Genomic DNA, 21,021 nt, shown 5'->3' with positions numbered 1-21,021 from the left:
ATTATTATTTGAGAAGAGAATAGGTTGCTACGCATGCTCCATTACTTTTTTGACAAACAATGAGCAAGCTCCATATCTCAGGTTCACTATTATGTAAGGTGACCATACACATGTGAACAACTCACTGCTGAATATAGGAGCCACAGATACTTTTCTTGGCAATGGTAGAGTTCACGCATTCAGTTTATTGACAAACAAAAAATAGTCGTTTGCTGGTCCATGTTTATCACACATCATATAGATTTTTGGATGCACTGCTTGTCTTGTTTAGTCTGAGCCAATAGATTTTTATATACCGTAGTTATAATTGTGAAGAAATATCTCAATAAATCATGCCTTCAGATTTGTGCATCTGGATATATTTTTTATTTTCTTGACATATTGGTTACCTTTCTGCTGCCTGACATGTTTGTTATTTTCCTTCCTCTTCAGAACCTGTTCAGCATTGCAGAGCCTCTAAAACTGTTAGAAACATACACAAAAGAGACTCTATGGGTGAGACCCTGCTTCTCAAGGTGTGTAGAAAAGGGGATTTGGAACAAGTTAACGCTCTAATTGAAGCTGGGATAAATGTCAATCATAAAGATAATGCCGGTGAGTGTACAAATCATTCAATAGGTATATCAAAGGTTCATTGCTTAAAGAATTACTTTACTGTACAGTTTTATGTGAAGAAGTGCTGCATTGAGAATAGTATACCCATTAATCTAATGGGCACATTGTAACACTTTTCTCCAACCTTTCTTGAACTATTAGGGATATGTTTGGCCAGGATATTTCAGGATCCTTCAGCATCAACATTTTTGAAAATTGTAAAGAATGGCACTTTTTCAATCCAGCAGCATTTGTCCGAGTCGGATTGGCCATCTGGCAATTGCCAGATGGGCTGGTACCTGCGCTGGGCCGCTCTGTCACTTGGTGTCTCCTGAGTCTTCATTAGAGCCTCTGGTGGTGAGGATAGGCTGGGCTGCCGGTAAACACCAGGTACCACTCCAGGGCAGTCCCCGACACTGCAGCAGCAGACCGGATTGTCAGAGGCGCAGGTAACAGGTACAGGAGGACGAGGTCAGACGGTCTGAGGTCAGGACAGGCGGCACAGGTTCAGGATAGAGAAAATGAGGCCGCAGATTTCCAAAACTCAATGCATTTTGAATTCTTTAGTGTTAAAAAAAAGACAGGGGCGTGAGATTTACATACATGTCAGAAGCAAAAACATGCAATGATTAAGACAGTCGCATACATTTTTAATGTTTTTTAGAGATGATGTTGCGACTTCCTTTCTCTATTTTTGCACAATAAAGTATGGCTTTTAATAGAAGATTCTGATGCTGGATCACTGTTTTTTTGCTTCTGCCTACCTCTCTCTGCATTACAAGTCTCCGTACATGGATCTTCTTATGGCTGAGCTGACTTTTTTTTGCCTTTTTGATTATATGCCTGTCATCCACTTTGCTGGAACTGTAATAAATTTTTTTTTTGCATGAACATATGCAGGAGAACTTAGCCTAAATGAGTGCATCTCAAACCCAGATGCAGCAGCTAGTTGTAAGTGAGGTGAGGTGAGGATAGAGAGGCAGTTATCATAGAAGTTATCATATGCTGCACAGTCTTTCCCGGGGAGGATGAGGAAAGTACAGTACGGCAACCGGGGGACATGAGTTTTTGAAACCAGAAAACTCCTTTAACGCTTGCAACCTCTGCTGCTTCACTGCAATTCAAACTGTGAAATCAGTCAGTAAGGATTTAGGGCACTTTTACAGGGCGATATTTCGCTTCCGTATATGTTAATAGATGCCAGGAGTGGATCCAAAACACAGAAGAGGTTAAAGTGTTTCAGTTATTATTTTTCTCTGTGTTTGTTCCCTCTGGTTTTTAGCTTACGAATACTGATGTAAATTACTGCCCAAAATACTCACTGTGTGAATGAGGTGAGGAAGCTGCTTGTAATACTGTAATATAACTCCTTATTCCGAGGATGAGTGCACACTTGCAGGTGCTGTGCTGAAATGCTTGGCCTCTCTGCTCCATCATACACCCCAGAGCAGGAGCAACCCTGGGGCAAAACTGCTGGTGGCAGATGTCCAAACGTATCACTCAGTGACAGTGATGAACCCAGACTTCCAAACAAAATTAATCAGACAGAAGCATACAAAATAAATACACGAAGCAATGCAATTGGGTGTCAAACGTTCTCAACTTTATTTAAATTCACATGACCCCGAAAATAGCACAACCCCCGACTCACAAAGAGTCACCCTCCAGCACTCAGGAGAGGAAAAACACTGTGAAGGAAACCTCTAGGAAACCATGGATGGTGGATTGCCCTTCCCTTGGATGATATAATAGAGTTTGAGAATTTGTACATTTTACCAGATTTACAGAGAAAACATAAATATAGACTATAAATGTGATAAACTGGATGTGAGAGAGATCTGACTGTGATATCTGCCACCACATTGATTGCTAGAATGAATTTGGTTGATCTGATTGCCCAGGTGGTTGTACCATTTCTCCCTTACAGATCAAGTTCCAAGTCTCAAGAAGTTGGACGCTCGCTTACAGTTCGTTATGGATAAGGCCTAATAGGATAAATAGCCCCTCCTCCTTCCTTCTCGCCCTTCCTCCTCACCCTCCCTCCTCGTCCCTCCCTCATCCTCCTTCCTCCTCCCCCCTCCCCTTTCCTCCTTGCCCCCTGCCTTCCTCCTCACCCCCTTCCTCCTCGCCCCTCTCAATTTATCACCCATTAAAGACATAGATCCATCCTTGAACACTGTCAGGGAAATATTGAGAAAATATTGACAATTTCTCCCAAAACTCCCAAGCCCCTCTTCACCCCTCCCTAATTCCCCGTTTTTCATAGGAGAGCTGACAGTCCAGCATCTGTCTCTCTGTAAATTATCACCTACAGTAGAAGTGACTTGTAAAGCTACAACCTAATTAAAATACGAGAGTCTTTCTCCCTGGCAGAAACAGGGGGTGATTACACACAGGCTGGCGATCAATTTACACATAACTGTTGAAGCTTCAAAAGGAAATCTATTGTCAGCCCAGAACCAATACGGAATATGGAATATTGTAATTTCCATAATTCCGACAATAATGGAACCTATATTTTTAGTGGCAAGGACAGCCAAGGAGCGATATGCTTATTTTTCCATAGCTGTAAACCCCTCCGTGGAGCTGTTGCGCAAAAGCACCAGAATAATGTGTCGCAAACACGCCATGCATGGTCTCTAAATGAAGGTAAAATTATAACGGAAAAAATGGCATAGTTTGCAAGCTTCTGTGATCAACGAGCGATAAGTTATTGCAGAAGTTAGCGTTTTTAATAAAATCATGAAGGGTGGAGCACAGCCCCTGTGATGTCAGCACAGGGGGGTGTGGGCAGGTCTCTCCCTTCAGCATAAAATAGTCTGCTGAGGTGGGAAAAGCATTCTTGATCCGGGAGTATATGTTTATCATAGCGAAGGATCGAGTTCGATAACGCTCCAATCAAGCGGAATGTCTCCCCTCCACCTATATTGAATTGTCTCAGCGATCTTATAGTAAGCCTCTTCTTTAATCCTTATTATTTTGTGTAACTGCTTATGTATTGTAATGTTTCCTTTGTAAAATCTTGTATATTTTTCATAACACTGCCTCCCTTTTGGATTAAATATAAAATTTAATAGTTCTGTTTCTTTTGTCCTGTAATCGTTCCCTCCCCCGAAGCCATATACGCTACCAGAACGCAGGCATCCGCCCAGGCCTGTATTATATTTCAAATCTGGCAGTGAATAATATTAATAATTGGGCTATCATGAAGCTGACAGTGACAGTACGGGGGCGTAAACACATATTCCATGCGTTGGAATCTGGAGGTGTGACTCCATACTCTCACTGGTTGCTTGCCGATACCTACGTAGGGAGTAGTGAGGACCGTGTGCTCGCGGATCCCTGACGAAATTTTGTCAGAGTGACGGCACGGTGAGATATTGTGTGATCTCCCCGGTGTCGTCTCTGTGGAATACCTGACAAACACCCATAGGAGAGCAGCTCTATGTAGAGGGTAACAGAAGGTGATTCTGTGCTGAGAAACCCTGTTACCTTCCCATGCCCTCTGGGTGTCTAAAGCAGACAACCCTTTAACCTGCTAGAGCCTCCAAATTTCACCAAGGTCGGCACATTACATGGGGTGGTCAAGCTCAAGGTCCTCAGGCGCATCAGTAATGGTGCTGATCAGCAGCACACCCTTCTTTTATGGTTTATTGATGCAGGGCTCAAGTATTAACCCTTTCATCATTGGTAATTTGCTTTCATTATAGAGGCAAATAACTGCACTCTTTACCAAGCAGGCTCCTTATCATTATGGCTTCCTTTAGGCACCATAAGAAATACAGATGACAGATTAAACCTGCAAGTTTTTCAGTAGGGTTTTGCACTTTTTATATCCAGAGATTGGGCTTGTAACTAACACTTTACAAAGGAAAAAAATAGGAAATTGTACTTGTAAAATAATATTATAGGGAATTGCATTTGAAGCATTTTCCTAATGTACATTCTACATAGTTGCATAGTTACAGTGCCTACAAGTAGCATTCAACCCCCTGCAGATTTAGCTGGTTTGATAAGATGCAAATAAGTTAGAGCCTTCAAACTGCAAATGAGAGTAGGTTTTATGAACAGAAGCATAAATCTTACAAAACAAAAAGTTATGTTGCTCAGTTGAATTTTATTAAATTTTAAACATAAAAGTGTGGGTCAATTATTATACAACCCCTATGTTTAATATTTTGTGGAATAACCCTTGTTTGCAATTACAGCTAATAATCGTCTTTTATAAGACCTGATCAGGCCGGCACAGGTCTGTGGAGTTATCTTGGCCTACTCCTCCATGCAGATCTTCTCCAAGTTATCTAGGTTCTTTGGGTGTCTCATGTGGACTTTATTCTTGAGCTCCTTCCACAAGTTTTCAATTAGGTTAAGGTCAGGAGACTGACTAGGCTACTCCAACACCTTGACTTTTTCCCTCTTGAACCAGGCCTTGGTTTTCTTGGCTGTGTGCTTTGGGTCGTTGTCTTGTTGGAAGATGAAATTACGACCCATCTTAAGATCCTTGATGGAGGAGCGGAGGTTCTTGGCCAAAATCTCCAGGTAGGCCGTGCTATCCATCTTCCCATGGATGCGGACCAGATGGCCAGGCCCCTTGGCAGAGAAACAGCCCCACAGCATGATGCTGCCACCACCATGCTTGACTGTAGGGATGGTATTCTTGGGGTCGTATGCAGTGCCATCCAGTCTCCAAACGTCAACCTTGAACCAGTCTGTCTCAGAGTCCTCCAAGTGATCATGAGCAAACTGTAGACGAGCCTTGACATGACGCTTTGAAAGTAAAGGTACCTTATGGGCTCGTCTGGAACGGAGACCATTGCGGTGGAGTACGTTACTTATGGTATTGACTGAAACCAATGTCCCCACTGCCATGAGATCTTCCCGGAGCTCCTTCCTTGTTGTCCTTGGGTTAGCCTTGACTCTTCGGACAAGCCTGGCCTCGGCACGGGAGGACACTTTCAAAGGCTGTCCTGGCCGTGGAAGGCTAACAGTAGTTCCATAAGCCTTCCACTTATGGATGATGCTCCCAACAGTGGAGACAGGTAGGCCCAACTCCTTGGAAAGGGTTTTGTACCCCTTGCCAGCCTTGTGACCCTCCACGATCTTGTCTCTGATGGCCTTGGAATGCTCCTTTGTCTTTCCCATGTTGACCATGTCTGAGTGCTGTTCACAAGTTTGGGGAGGGTCTTAAATAGTCAGAAAAGGCTGGCAAAAGAGATCTTTAATCCACACATGTGAAGCTCATTATTCTTGGTGCCTGAACTACTTCTTAATACTTTTGGGGGACCAAACAGAATTCTTGTGGTTTGAGGGGTTGAATAATAAATGACACTCTGAATTAACTTTTAACGTTTTTTAAAAAAAAAAAAAAAAAATTTGCTGCAGTGCATTTCCCACTTCCAGGCTGATCTACAGTACAAATGTCACAATGCCAAGTTAATTCCGCATGTGTCAACCAGCTAAATCTGCAGGGGGTTGAATACTACTTGTAGGCACTGTATATAGGTTGAAAAAAGACCTAGGACATAAAGTTCAAGCTATCTTCAAAGTTATACATTTTCTATTACTAGATTATTTATAACTCACAATGTTATGTTTTGTTAAAGTATCCAGACCTTTTTTAAATGCTGCTATAGTGCCTGCCATTGCTACCTCTTGTGGTCGTCATTCCACATTCTGACTGCTCTAACTGTAAAGAACCCTTTACTATTTAGCTGCCAGAATTAGTCATCAGAAGCACATAACCTTGAAACAGGGTCGCCATCAGGGCATTATTGCCCTTACTACTGTATGGGGCCTGGTGAACAGAAGCGAAAGGGGGAAGCCCGGCCAGTCTGGGCTCGCGGGCCCATGGCCAGCCCGGGCCCCCCCTCTCTTCGCCTCTACTCATCGGGCCTCAGGGAGTCAGAGGCAACAGTTCAGACCTTAATGCACCCGGCGGACGGAAACCGCCGCTGGGTGCATCATGGTCCTGACGCTGGTCATGTGACATGCTGCGCACTCACTTTGATTTTGGAGCAAAGCAGCAGTGTGCCACATGTGCATTGGGACCCGGGACAGGCAGGCAGACTTCAGCGGCGGCAGGAGGAGTTAGGCAGACTGTGTGTCAGTGTGTGTGTCAGTGTGCGTGTCAGTGTCTGTGTCAGTGAGGAGACCACAGCAGCAGCAGCGGGCAGTGTATATATGAGGACTGGGGGAGGCTGCTCGGGGGTTTCTGGCCCTGTTAGGGGGCTGTTTGTGTCCCGGTGAGGGGGCTATTTCTGGCCAAGTAGGGGGCTATTTCTGGTGTGGTGACGGGGCTATTTCTGGCCCGATGAGGGGGCTGTTTCTGGCCCAGTGAGGGGGCTGTTTCTGGCCCGATGAGGGGGCTATTTCTGGCCCGATGAGGGGGCTATTTCTGGCTGCGGAGTTGGGGTTGGAGCCTGGGCGGAGTCTCAAGATGGCCCCAAAATTTTACCAGTATGGGGCCCCGAAATTCATAGTGGCAGCCCTGCCTTGAAATATGCAGTGATTATACACAACCCATTATAAAAGTGTCTAATTTGCTACATACTACCATGTTTTAGGTAAGATACAAGACATACTTGTAAGGAGAGATTAAAAAGGTAATGGGGGATGACATAAATATGCTGAGGAACTCTATATAACATAAAATATAAGCAAAAAAGAAAGAGAAGAATGGCCGGCACATCTATTCTTAGCCTTATTGTAACCACTCTTTTAAAAATGGTTACAGCCGTTAAAGGGGTGTTTCACCCCAAAGGAAACTTTCAGCAAGCAGTGCAGCTTACGGAATAACTGAGTGTGCAGTATATACAATGTCAGAATTCGGCAGAGCTTGTCGGTTGGAGAGGTTGTCACTGCAAGAATGTGCGCTAAATTGTGGTCATGTTCTGACTAGATTTTCATCTGCTTTACTTAGCAGAACATTGAGAGAAGATGACGAGAATCTACTTCGCTCGTAACTACAACTGTGGAAATCCCATACGTGCAGTTACATGACATGTAGCTTGCAGTTATATAATGGCTGCTGTCGGCCGGTGTAAATGCACCTTTCTCCTGTTCGCCAGGGCGTAATAATACGTATCTGGTCCAATAGGCCCAGGGCGCAGGTACGTATTATTACGCCCGACTTCACAAAGGTGTTAAATGGGTTGTCCGGTCAAAATTGATAAGTCTGTAGTCACTCTATGTGACTCTGTGACTGCAGACGTATTCGCCGGTTTTAGACCCGAAACCGGAGGGTATGTATACATTATACATACCCCCGGCCAGTCGGCGCCACCTTGTTCCATACATTTGTATAGAGTGAGGCCACGCCCTGTCTAGTGACGCAGACGGCCAGTGGACGCGTCCAACTAGAAGGCTCAGCCTCGCTCAATACAAGTGTATGGAGAGCAAGGCCAAGCCCACTGGCCGGGGGTATGTAGAACACATACATACCCTCCGGTCCTGAGTATGAAACCGGCGAATCCCTGCAGTGCACAGTGCGTGCACTGGGGGAATTCATAAGTCTGCAGTCACAAACAGAATACCAGATCAATACCATACAATCATGGCCGAAAGTGTTGGCAACCTTGAAATTGTTCCAGAAAATAAAGTATTACTGCAATTACACATGTTTTGTTATACACATGTTTAATTCCTTTGTGTGTAGTGGAACAACACAAAAAATTAGAAAAAAAGGCAAATTGGACATAATTTCAAGTAAAACCCCAAAAATGGGCCAGGCAAAATTGTTGACACCTTTTCAAAATTGAGGGAAAACTACTTTGTTTCAAACATGTGATGCTCGTTCAAACTCACCTGTGGCGAGTAACAGGTGTGGGCAATATGAAAATCAAACCTGAAGCCAGATTAAAAGGGGAGAAGTTGACTCAATATTTGCATTGTGTGTCTGTGTGTGCCACACTTAGCATGGAGAACAGAAAGAGGAAAAGAGAACTGTCTGAGGACTTGAGAGCCAAAATTGTTGAGCAATATCAACAATCTCAAGGTTACAAGTCCATCACCAGAGATCTTGATGTTCCTTTGTCCACTGTGTGCAACATAATCAAGAAGTTGCACTGGGACATGGTCAACACCTGATCTTTAGGCTGACTATATAATCCTTCTCCCTGCTCAGTCCTTTGCTGTTTATTGCAGTTTCCATAGTGGTTTGTGGTGTTAGCATTAGGTTTTGCTATTTCAGCAGGGTTTTCTCATTTTCCTTTTGGCTACTCTTTCTGGGGTTCCAGCAGAGGTACTCACCTGGTCCTAGTCTGAGCACCAGCCGCTTCACCAGACACCAGCTGTCCGGCGACAGTGGGCCTGGGAATGGCTCTGCCAAAAGTCCCCCTTCCATTTATTGGGAGCTGGGTGAAGAGTATTCCCTGCCTTCAAGGGCTTGCCTAGCTGGTGTCACTGAACAACAAAGGGATGTCCGGCAGACTGTACAACACACGGATACAATGGGATAATAGAGGGGGAAGGGGGGCCCTAGCGGTAGGGAACGAGGGAAGGGACACCTCTTGACACCAACCTGTGTCTTTCCCTAAGCTCCCCTATCGTCCCTAGACGAGTCCTTCCCCCCATGTGCGATCACATGCCTAAGCCCTCACTGGCCCTGGACGTAACCTGGCTAATGCGCAGGCCAGCGAGACACTAAGTCTGACCACTACAATAGGACAACACAAAGAAAGTAAGACAAACTATGGGAAGATAACAACATAATACACTTAGCTTTCCAACAGGAAAATTGACCACTATAATAGCAATGAACACCACAGCTTTTCCAAAGACTGGCTCCTTCAAAGAGGTCAGCATAGAATGAACTATAGATTGTAAGCTTGCAAGCAGGGCCCTCACTCCTTTTAATATCCGAGTTATGCTTATTCTGTAACGTCTTTTTGTCTGTACAAGTGCTGCGGAATATGTTGGCGCTATAAAAATAACAATTATTATTAACTATAACCAGCGGTCAGCTGATGGATCAAGTGGCTATTTAAAGGGAGGTGGAAGTGGCACGAACCAACATCAGCTGACTGTCCTCAAAAGGCTGCCAGCAAGAGACTAAGATTAACTCTTTCTACATGTAGTTGGATGTTAATTGGGATACAAGATAGTCAGAGTAAAAAATGCAGGTGTAGGGGATATCTAAGAATGTAGAAATGAAAATTTAGTCATCATTGTGGCTATGAAGAAGTGTAGTATCTGTTCTTATTGAGTTTTGCAATTCCTCTAGTATTGACGATACATGCACACTGGAAGAAGTCTCAGGGAGTATGCAGAGTGGCTCACATTGCTGACTGTAGGTGATACTGACTTCAGGATCAATGCCATGGGGTCAAATAATTTGAGAGCCCGAGGTGCAGAAGTGCCGGCATTCATAATCGCCAGATCTACACACATCTTTTTGTGGAGCAACATCAAAGACTCTCCTTCCTCCTTCTTTCCCTTCCATCTACAGTATCTGCCATCTTCTATATCAGTAATGTAACATTTGATCTTCATTGACTACAGATTTTACCTGTGAATTAGAAATTTTGAGAATGGAAAATGAGTTCTGACAGAAAAAGAAGCAGATTTCTTTGCCAAGATATATTACATAGTTGCTAATTTTCACACGCACTATTGATTTATGATATAAATCAATATATGATTGATAAAACAACCGTTACTCTTTATTTTGCAGTATATGGGTGAGCTGACTATTCTTTTTGAGGTCACTTCTATACGTTACGATCTTATATTTTCCCTTCTGTCCAATAGTAAATTTATCATCTGTTAATTTATTTGATTTGAATCTGCTTTTTTATCAAATTTTTATTCATTAACATAACTGGATTGATGTAACATTTCCATTATCTATTTCAGATACTTACTTTTTTCAGCGGAGCTTTTCCCTGCATGGTTTAGAATAGTACGCTCAACATATTGTAGCAGCTTAGCTAAGAAAATAGCAATGAAATAATTACTTTTCTCCAACTATAACATTTAAATATATATTTTCTGTATGCATTGTGTCACAGTTTACATTAAATCTATATAACAGTTTCTTTATGATCTTTACAAGGTCAATCGACTGCACTGAGTTTTTTTTCTTTCTTTAGCACTACTGCAATCATGAGACATGTCATGGCTAGGTGTATATAGGTAGCAGTAGATATTCGCTCATACTTAATATGTCCTGCAGTTCAGCCCCCAAGAGCAGATCTCTGGGAGAACATAAAGACTCCTTGCAGAAGCTGCCATTGGTTGGACTTGGTACCCAAGATCCCAGTGTTTCAAAGCCACACTGAGCCAACATGCTACCCCTGTATTACATGAAATGCGGATGTGTAGCCTATTTTTTTTGTGAATGATAAAGATCTTAAAGGGGTATTATTATTAGATTAGCCCATCCAAGTTTTTTTCTCTTTTTTTAATGAGGTGTTATTTTTTATATTTCCAATGTAATTTTTATTAGTCTTTTTTATACATTTATGATGTTTTTTATTTTTTATTATGTCTTATATTTTTTCATGATTTTTATGCTTTACATTTTTGCTTTTTAGTAGTATGTTCTTTTTTTTTTTAATTTTCAATATATATGCACAGTATATTATATACAGTGTGTGTGTGTATCTGTGTATGTGTATATATGCACGGCTCAAACAAATAAAGGGAACAATTAAACAACAGAATATAACTCAAAGTAACTCAAACTTCTGTGAAATCAAACTGTCCACTTAGGAAGCAACACTGATTGACAATCAGTTTCACATGCTGTTGTGCAAATGGAATAGACAATAGATGGAAATTATTGGCAATTATCAAGACACCCTCAATAAAGGAGTGGTTCTGCAGGTGGGGACCACAGACCACATCTCAGTACCAATGCTTTCTGGCTGATGTTTTGGTAACTTTTGAATGTTGGTTGTGCTTTCACACTCGTGGTAGCATGAGACTGACTCTACAACCCACAGAAGTTGCTCAGGTAGTGCAGCTCATCCAAGATGGCACATCAATGCGAGCTGTGGCAAGAAGGTTTGCTGTTTCTGTCAGCGTAGTGTCCAGAGGCTAGAGGCGCTACCAGGAGACAGGCCAGTACACCAGGAGACGTGGAGTGGGCAGTTGGTGGGCAACAACCCAGCTGCAGGACCGCTACCTCCGCCTTTGTGCAAGGAGGAACAGGAGGAGCACTTCCAGAGCCCTGCAAAATGACCTCCAGCAGGCCACAAATGTGCATGTGTCTTCACAAACGGTTAGAAACCGACTCCATGAGGGTGGTATGAGGGCCCGACGCCTATGATGGGGGTTGTGCTCACAGCCCGACACCATGCAGGACGCTTGACATTTGCCACAGACCATCAGGATTGGCAAAGATGCCACTGGCGCCCTGTGCTCTTCACAGATAAAAGCAGGTTCACACTGAGCACATGTGACAGACGTGACAGAGTCTGGAGACGCCGTGGAGAGCGATCTGATGCCTGCAACATCCTTCAGCATGACCGGTTTGGCAGTGAGTCAGTAATGGTGTGGGGTGGCATTTCTTTGGAGGGCAGCACAGCCCTCCATGTGCTCGCCAGAGGTAGCCTGACTGCCATTAGGTACCGAGATGAGATCCTCAGACTCTTGTGAGACCATATGCTGGTGCAGTTGGCCCCTGGGTTCCTCCTAATGCAGGACAATGCCAGACTTCATGTGGCTGGAGTGTGTCAGCAGTTCCTGCAAGATGAAGGCATTGAAGCTATGGACTGGCCCGCCCTTTCCCCAGACCTGAATCCAAATGAGCACATCTGGGACATCATGTCTCGCTCCATCGACCAACGTCACGTTGCACCACAAACTGTCCAGGAGTTGGCAAATGCTTTAGTCCAGGTCTGGGAGGAGATCCCATAGGAGACCATCCGCAACCTCATCAGGAGCATGCCCAGGCATTGTAGGGAGATCATACAGGCACATGGAAGCAACACACAATACTGAGCCTCATTTTGACTTGTTTTAAGGACATTACATCAAAGTTGGATCGACCTGTAGTGTGTTTTTCCACTTTTATTTTGAGGGTGACTCCAAATCCAGGCTTCCATTGGTTAATAAATGTGATTTCCATTGATGATTTTTGTGTGATTTTGTTGTCAGCACATTCAACTTTGTACAGAACAAAACATTCAATGAGAATATTTCATTCATTCAGATCTAGGATGTGTTATTTGAGTATTCCCTTTATTTTTTTGAGCAGTGTGTATATATATGTATATATACTGAATATATATGTATAAAATTATTATTTGAGAAGAGAATAGGTTGCTACGCATGCTCTATTACTTTTTCGACAAACAGTGAGCAAGCTCCAGATCTCAGGTTCACTATTATGTAGGGTGACCATACACATGTGAACAACTCACTGCTGAATATAGGAGCCACAGATACTTTTCTTGGCAATGGTAGAGTTCACGCATTCCGTTTATTGGCAAGCAAAAAATAGTCGTTTGCTGGTCCATGTTTATCACACATCATATAGATTTTTGGATGCACTGCTTGTCTTGTTTAGTCTGAGCCAATAGATTTTTATATAGCGTAGTTATAATTGTGAAGAAATAACTCAATAAATCATGCCTTCAGATTTGTGCGTCTGGATATATTTTTTATTTTCTTGACATATTGGTTACCTTTCTGCTGCCTGACATGTTTGTTATTTTCCTTCCTCTTCAGAACCTGTTCAGCATTGCAGAGCCTCTAAAACTGTTAGAAACATACACAAAAGAGACTCTATGGGTGAGACCCTGCTTCACAAGGTGTGTAGAAAAGGGGATTTGGAACAAGTTAACGCTCTAATTGAAGCTGGGATAAATGTCAATCATAAAGATAATGCCGGTGAGTGTACAAATCATTCAATAGGTATATCAAAGGTTCATTGCTTAAAGAATTACTTTACTGTACAGTTTTATGTGAAGAAGTGCTGCATTGAGAATAGTATACCCATTAATCTAATGGGCACATTGTAACACTTTTCTCCAACCTTTCTTGAACTATTAGGGATATGTTTGGCCAGGATATTTCAGGATCCTTCAGCATCAACATTTTTGAAAATTGTAAAGAATGGCACTTTTTCAATCCAGCAGCATTTGTCCGAGTCGGATTGGCCATCTGGCAATTGCCAGATGGGCTGGTACCTGCGCTGGGCCGCTCTGTCACTTGGTGATGTTGCGACTTCCTTTCTCTATTTTTGCACAATAAAGTATGGCTTTTAATAGAAGATTCTGATGCTGAATCACTGTTTTTTTGCTTCTGCCTACCTCTCTCTGCATTACAAGTCTCTGTACATGGATCTTCTTATGGCTGAGCTGACTTTTTTTGCCCTTTTGATTATATACCTGTCATCCACTTTGCTGGAACTGTAATAAGTTTTTTTTTTTTGCATGAAAATATGCAGGAGAACTTAGCCTAAATGAGTGCGTCTCAAACCCAGATGCAGTAGCTGGTTGTAAGTTAGGTGAGGTGAGGATAGAGAGGCAGTTTTCATAGAAGTTATCATATGCTGCACAGTCTTTCCCGGGGAGAATGAGAAAAGTACAGTACGGCAACCGGGGGACTTGAGTTTTTGAAACCGGAAAACTCCTTTAACGCTTGCAACCTCTGCTGCTTCACTGCAATTCAAACTGTGAAATCAGTCAGTAAGGATTTACGGCACTTTTGCAGGGCGATATTTTGCATCCGTATTTGTTAATAGATGCCAGGAGTGGATCCAAAACACAGAAGAGGTGAAAGTGTTTAATTTATTATTTTTCTCTGTGTTTGTCCCCCTCAGGTTTTTAGCTTACAAATACTGATGTAAATTACTGTCCAAAATACTCACTGTGTGAATGAGGTGAGGAAGCTGCTTGTAATACTGTAATATAACTCCTTATTCCGAGGATGAGTGCACACTTGCAGGTGCTGTGCTGAAATGCTTGGCCTCTCTGCTCCATCATACACCCCAGAGCAGGAGCAACTCTGGGACAAAACTGCTGGTGGCAGATGTCCAAACGTATCACTCAATGACAGTGATGGACCCAGACTTCCAAACAAAATGAATCAGACAGAAGTATACAAAATAAATACACGAAGCATTGCAATTGGGTGTCAAACGTTCTCAACTTTATTTAAATTCACATGATACCGAAAATAGCACAACCCCCGACTAACAAAGAGTCACCCTCCAGCACTCGGGAGAGGAAAAACACTGTGAAGGAAACCTCTAGGAAACCATGGATGGTGGATTGCCATTCCCTTGGACAATATAATAGAGTTTGAGAATTTGTACATTTTACCAGATTTTCAGAGAAAAACATAAATATAGACTATAAATGTGATAAACTGGATGTGGGAGAGATCTGACTGTGATATCTGCCACCACATTGATTGCTAGAATGAATTTGGTTGATCTGATTGCCCAGGTGTTTGTACCATTTCTCCCTTACAGATCAAGGTCCAAGTCTCAAGAAGTTGAACACTCGTTTACAGTTTGTTATGGATAATGACTAATAGGATAAATAGCCCCTCCTCCTTCCTCCTCGCCCTTCCTCCTCGCCCTCCCTCATACTCCTTCCTCCTCGCCCCTCCCAATTTATCACCTATTAAAGACATAGATCCATCCTTGAACACTGTCAGGGAAATATTGAGAAAATATTGACAATTTCTCCCAAAACTTCCAAGCCCCTCTTCACCCCTCCCTAATTCCCCGTTTGTCATAGGAGAGCTGACAATCCAGCATCTGTCTCTCTGCAAATTATCACCTACAGTAGAAGTGACTTGTAAAGCTACAATTTAATTAAAATACGAGAGTCTTTCTCCCTGGCAGAAACAGGGGGTGATTAGACACAGGCTGGCGATCAATTTACACATAACTGTTGAAGCTTCAAAGGAAATCTATCGTCAGCCCAGAACCAATACGGAATGTGGAATATTGTAAGTTCCATAATTCCGACAATAATGGGACCTATATTTTTAGTGGCAGGGACAGCCAAGGAGCGATATGCTTATTTTTCCATAGCTGTAAACCCCTCCGTGGAGCTGTTGCGCAAAAGCACCAGAATAATGTGTCGCAAATACGCCATGCGTGCTCTCTAAATTAAGGTAAAATTATAACGGAAAAAATGGCATCATTTGCAAACTTCTGCGATCAACGAGCGATAAGTTATTGCAGAAGTTAGCATTTTTAATAAAAGCATGAAGGGTGGAGCCCAGCCCCTGTGATGTCAGCACAGTGGTGGTGTGGGCAGGTCTCTCCCTTCAGCATAAAATAGTCTGCTGAGGTGAGAAAAGCATTCTTGATCCGGGAGTATATGTTTATCATAGCGAAGGATCGCGTTCAATGACGCTCCAATCAAGCGGAGTGTCTCCCCTCCACCTATATTGAATTGTCTCAGCGATCTTATAGTAAGCCTCTTCTTTAATCCTTATTATTTTGTGTAACTGCTTATGTATTGTAATGTTTCCTTTTTAAAATCTTGTATATTTTTCATAACACTGCCTCCCTTTTGGATTAAATATAAAATTTAATAGTTCTGTTTCTTTTGTCCTGTAATCGTTCCCTCCCCTGAAGCCATATACGCTACCAGAACGCAGGCATCCGCCCAGGCCTGTATTATATTTCAAATCTGGACCGTGGTGGCAGCGAATAATATTAATAATTGGGCTATCGTGAAGCTGACAGTGACAGTATGGGGGCGTAAACACATATTCCATGCGTTGGAATCTGGAGGTGTGACTCCATACTCTCACTGGTTGCTTGCCAATACCTACGTAGGGAGTAGTGAGGACCGTGTGCTCGCGGATCCCTGACGAAATTTTGTCAGAGTGACGGCACGGTGAGATATTGTGTGATCTCCCCGGTGTCGTCTCTGTGGAATACCTGACAAACACCCGTAGGAGAGCAGCTCTATGTAGAGGGTAACAGAAGGGGATCCTGTGCTGAGAAACCCTGTTACCTTCCCATGCCCTCTGGGTGTCTAAAGCAGACAACCCTTTAACCTGCTAGAACCTCCAAATTTCACCAAGGTCGGCACATTACATGGGGTGGTCAATCTCAAGGTCCTCAGGCGCATCAGTAATGGTGCTGATCAGCAGCACACCCTTCTTTTATGGTTTAATGATGCAGGGCTCAAGTATTAACCCTTTCATCATTGGTAATTTGCTTTCATTATAGAGGCAAATAACTGCACTTGTTACCAAGCAGGCTCCTTATCATTATGGTTTCCTTTAGGCACCATAAGAAATACAGATGACAGATTCAACGTGCAAGTTTTTCAGTAGGGTTTTGCACTTTTTATATCCAGAGATTGGGCTTGTAACTAACACTTTACAAAGGAAAAAAATAGGAAATTGTACTTGTAAAATAATATTATAGGGAATTGCATTTGAAGCATTTTCCTAATGTACATACTACATAGTTGCATAGTTATATAGGTTGAAAAAAGACCTAGGACATAAAGTTCAAACTATCCTTAAAGTTATACATTTTCTATTACTAGATTATTTATAACTCACAATGTTATGTTTTGTTAAAGTATCCAGACCTTTTTTAAATGCTGCTATAGTGCCTGCCATTGCTACCTCTTGTGGTCGTCATTCCACATTCTGACTGCTCTAACTGTAAAGAACCCTTTACTATTTAGCTGCCAGAATTAGTCATCAGAAGCACATAACCTTGAAACAGGGTCGCCATCAGGGCATTATTGCCCTTACTACTGTATGGGGCCTGGTGAACAGAAGCGAAAGGGGGAAGCCCGGCCAGTCTGGGCTCGCGGGCCCCTGGCCAGCCCGGGCCCCCCTCTTTTTGCCTCTACTCATCGGGCCTCAGGGAGTCAGGGGCAACAATTCAGACCTTAATGCACCTGGCGGCCGGAAGTGAGCGCTATACCTTTAAACCGCCACCGGGTGCATCATGGTCCTGATGCCGGTCATGTGACATGCTGCGCTCTCACTTTCATTTTGGAGCAAAGCAGCAGTGTGCCACATGTGCATTGGGACCCGGGACAGGCAGGCAGACTTAAGCGGCGGCGGCAGGAGGAGTTAGGCAGACTGTGTGTCAGTGTGTGTGTCAGTGAGGAGACCACAGCAGCAGCAGCGGGCAGTGTGTATATGAGGACTGGGGGAGGCTGCTCGGGGGTTTTTGGCCCTGTTAGGGGGCTGTTTGTGGCCCGATGAGGGGGCTATTTCTGGCCAGGGAGGTGACTATTTCTGGCCCGGTGACAGGGCTATTTCTGGCCCAGTGACGGGGCTATTTCTGGCCCGGTGAGGGGGCTGTTTCTGGCCCGGTGAGGAGGCTGTTTCTGGCCCAGTGAGGGGGCTGTTTCTGGTTCAGTGAGGGGGCTGTTTCTGGCCCGGTGAGGAGGCTGTTTCTGGCCCAGTGGGGAGGCTGTTTCCGGCCCGGTGAGGGGGCTGTTTCTGGCCCGGTGAGGAGGCTGTTTCTGGCCCAGTGAGGGGGCTGTTTCCGGCCCGGTGAGGGGGCTGTTTCTGGCCCAATGAGGGGGCTATTTCTGGCCTGATGAGGGGGCTATTTCTGGCCCTATGAGGGGCTATTTCTGGCTGCGGAGTTGGGGGTGGAGCCTGGGCGGTGTCTCAAGGGGGCCCCAAAATTCCTAGTGGCAGCCCTGCCTTGAAATATGCAGTGATTATACACAACCCATTATAAAAGTGTCTAATGTGCTACATACTACCATGTTTTAGGTAAGATACAAGACATACTTGTAAGGAGAGGTTGAAAAGGTAATGGGGGATGACATAAATATGCTGAGGAACTCTATATAACATAAAATATAAGCAAAAAAGAAAGAAGAATGGCCGGCACATCTATTCTTAGCCTTATTGTAACCACTCTTTTAAAAATGGTTACAGCCATTAAAGGGGTGTTTCACCCCAAAGGAAACTTTCAGCAAGCAGTGCAGCTTACGGAATAACTGAGTGTGCAGTATATACAATGTCAGAATTCGGCAGAGCTTGTCGGTTGGAGAGGTTGTCACTGCAAGAATGTGCGCTAAATTGTGGTCATGTTCTGGCTAGATTTTCATCTGCTTTACTTAGCAGAACATTGAGAGAAGATGACGAGAATCTACTTCACATGTAACTACAACTGTGGAAATCCCATACGTGCAGTTACATGACATGTAACTTGCAGTTACATAATGGCTGCTGTCGGCCGGTGTAAATGCACCTTTCTCCTGTTCAAGATAATTGTTGAAGTCAGTATCTAGTAAAGATAACAGCCCATAGTCTGCAAAGTTTACTGTTAATGATATGGCACACGTATGTACACACAATAAGTATTTGCTGCAGTTATGTCTGCATCAATAACGTGTCTCTTGGCAGGAATATCGCCTTGATTTTGCTGCGTTTTTATCTTTAGAATGGGTGAAAAATGCTGAAAGAATAGACGCTGCAGACATGAAACTGCTGCAGATCTGCAAGGAAAAAATAAGCTGCTTTTCCATGAGATTTCCGAAATCTCATTCACTTTTCTGGTACTATCAAACAGTGTTTTTGGGATCATGGAGCTCTATATTCCAAATATGTCCATCCCTCCAGTTGAAAGGAATTAACATTTTCATGGAGGGAAATTTATATTCTACATTATGTCAATTCAGTTTTGTCTGTCGATAATGAAGTGAAGTTTGCAGCAATTTTTATTTAAAAAATGTGCCGAAAATATTTCACATTCACCACGCACCGGGTGGGCCTGTGTTCTCCCAAATGCCAGGGCTGAGTTTCCGTTCCAGTCCAGCCCTCGTCCTGGGGTCTGTTCAGTCTTGAAACGTGTGAACTTTTTTTTAAGAAAAAGAAAAGAAGAAACTGATATCTTAAAATGAACACATCAGCAGAATTTTGCTAAGTAAAGTAAAGACATGGCCATATTGGCGCTGTTACTCTTGATTAAAATGATACCTGCGGTGAAGAAATCCATTTTGTGGATTTTGTGTAATGAGTGTTTGAAGATTACTTGAAATAATAGCTTTATGCATTGGGGTGAAACTGTGGTTAAGGTCTTCAGCTCTGCCACGGCCCCTCCGCTGCCTCTGGTGTCTTTATGATCTTTGTGGGATCTAAGGAGCAACCTTTCTCCTAGTGGAGGGTGATATGCCTAGCCTGGTATGCTACTGTGAAGAGACTTATAAGCCTTGCAATGCTCCTCTGGGAAATTAAATAATGTCAGGCTAGGCATGTCGTGCTCCACAAGGAGAAATGTTACCCCTTAGATCTCAATAAGAAGTCTCCCATACAGCCAAATCTGATCTCATTCTTTGCACTGACGACGGGTAACACCACCAAACACTATGTCTACAAATTGAGATTCTTGTTTGGCTTTTATTCTAAGCCATATGGCAAGGCTTGTTAAAGGGTCGATAGTGACTTTTAGGATTGCAACCCCCAATAGGTGGCGCTAGGGTTCATGTCCTCTTCCTCTCTGAAGAGGCAATTTGCATATTTCTATTCTTCTTGTTTTAACCCTCAACTGGTGAGGTGAGGTTTTTGTCACGCAACTGGTGATGTGGGGTTTCCTATACCCCAGTGTTTAGAAATCTCTTATTTTTACTGAAAATGTAAAGATCACGTTTGTTTTAATCGTTTTCTTATTGGCGATTGATTACACATGAGTATAACAAATTTTTGACACCTACAAATGGATGGAAGCTAGTGAGACACGTATCCTCATACCAGCATTTTTCAAAGAATGGCAGCCGAACAAAAATTCCCTGGGGTGTGGCAAACTCCACCTCACCAGTTGAGGGTTAAATTTCATGCTGGTGCCATCCTAGCCCCTGGCAACGCTTGTGCACATTGATCTCCTGGCAGTCTTCAGGAAAATCGCTCCGGTGGCGGCGCAGGCACAGATTCACCTCCCGGTGGTCTTCAATAAAATGACGCCGTGGCGGTGCATGCTCAGATTGAGATTTCAGCTCATTATTGAGCCAAGATCTAAATCTGCGCATGCACCGCCACCAGCGACATTTTCCTCAAGACTGCCAGGAGATCAATGTGCGCAAGTGCTGCCCGTGGCTAGAAAGACACCAATGCAAAATTTAAAACATGAAGAATATAAGGACACATGAGGCAGCGGAGGGGCTGTGGCTGAGCTGATGACTCTACCCACAGTACCGCCCGACAGTCCCGCCCCAATGCACAAAGCTATAATTACAAGAAAACGTCAATCATTCATTACACAAAAAACACAAAATGGATTTTTTTACCCCATGTACAGGTGCTTCTCACAAAATTAGAATAGCATCAAAAATTGTATTTGTTTCAGTTCGTCAATGCAAAAAGTGAAACTCAATATTATATAGAGTCATTAGAAACAGAGTGATCCATTTCAAGTGTTTATTTCTGTTATTGTTGATGATTATGGCTTACAGCTAATGAAAACACAAAAGTCATTATCTCAGTAAATTAGAATAATTAACAAAAACACCCGCAAAGGCTTCCTATGCA

The sequence above is a fragment of the Phyllobates terribilis genome, unplaced genomic scaffold, assembly GCF_046119375.1.
Source record: "Phyllobates terribilis strain yellow unplaced genomic scaffold, ASM4611937v1 Scaffold_1__5_contigs__length_1240528914, whole genome shotgun sequence".
Lineage (NCBI taxonomy): Eukaryota > Metazoa > Chordata > Amphibia > Anura > Dendrobatidae > Phyllobates > Phyllobates terribilis.
This window is presented reverse-complemented; position numbering follows the sequence as displayed.